This window comes from Pseudophryne corroboree, chromosome 4 (genome assembly GCF_028390025.1).
Source record: "Pseudophryne corroboree isolate aPseCor3 chromosome 4, aPseCor3.hap2, whole genome shotgun sequence".
In the NCBI taxonomy this organism is placed as follows: Eukaryota; Metazoa; Chordata; class Amphibia; order Anura; family Myobatrachidae; genus Pseudophryne; species Pseudophryne corroboree.
Window position 1 is genome coordinate 223,477,932 of NC_086447.1, and position 1,329 is coordinate 223,479,260.

At 37.3% G+C, this 1,329-nt stretch overlaps 1 pseudogene; it reads right to left on the reverse strand.

The window, feature by feature from the left end:
• Positions 1 to 575: 575 nt before the first annotated feature.
• On the reverse strand, positions 576 to 694 carry LOC134913719 (5S ribosomal RNA; annotated as a pseudogene).
• Positions 695 to 1,329: the final 635 nt, after the last annotated feature.

The window sequence follows — 1,329 nt, forward strand, 5'->3', positions numbered from 1 at the left end:
CATTATATGGTAAGTATATGGCATTATTTGAAACTTAACTTTTAATTATTACAGGAAAAAAATACAGATGATTAGAGACATCAAAAACAATAGGTTAAAAAACTTATTAAACTGATTGCTCACTTATACTCAGTTCAATTAATTAATGTCACTGAGGGCACTGGCCAGTTCAGAAGTGAGTAATATAACAAGAAGTTTCACAGAGCGAAGAGTTCTATTGTGCTGTTCTCTTTACCAAAATTGTTTATTATATTAGCAATGTTATATTCACATTAAGAGAGAACAGAAAATAGGCTATGTGACTCCAAACACCCAGAGAGTATTTCAATATGCGCTTAAATTATAGTTCTATTAATCCTTTGGGTTATAAGCATAAAACAGTGCAATTATGATGTATCACCTATGTCTAGGAGAGTAATGAGGAGTTTTTAGGAACCAGTCACTTCTGCTTTTGCCCATCTGTTGCCATCGAATGGGCAATGAGAGAGTGTAATGCGCCTAGAGAGTCTGGTTTGGAAGAAAGTAAAGTACACTTCTGCTTTCCAAGGTGAGTGGGATAGTTCCACTATCTCGTATTGCTACAGTACCTGGTACTCCCAGAGGGTCTACCTTTCTGGTACTGACCAGGCCCAACACTGCTTGACTTCCAAGATCAGATGAGATCGGACATATCCAGTGTGGTATGACTGTAGGTAATGGTTTATGTCTATTTACTCGTATGGGATTACCCATTTTGGATGAGAGAGAGTATCAGAATGGAGGCAAGGTAAGTATAAGGGTTCCAAAAGAGGAATAGAAGAGGAATAGAAGTTAGAATTTAGGTAAGTATTACACATCTGTTGTCCACAAGGGGGGCCCTGTTACCTAGGACCAGTATTGCAGAGTGCACCCCAATTTAGTGGATGAGAGAGTGTATAGAGGAGGAAATAGGTGGGTTAATAGAGAGCCACTCTTGTCATGACATTTTTTCTAGGGAATTAAACTACACCCTTTGATCGTAAGTGGCTATGCAATTATAAGCAGGTAGACTTGTGGATCTGAAATCACTTATGATGTATTGATGAATTAACTGCACATAGGTATTCCTTACTTTCTTATAAAACCTCATAGGAATAGTGCACCTGTATCTGAGAAATGCTCATTAAGTCTAGCTGGTGTAGCAGGGTACTTGGTACTGTCAACACAAGGTTATAGAAAATAATTAGTAACAGGTAGCCAAAAAACTAACTCAGAATCTCAGCCAGTATTCTTATATTCACATAAGTCTTAAGAAAGATACTGTTGCAAAGATCCTATATCATGTTTCAATTGGGTTCAGCATACAATAAA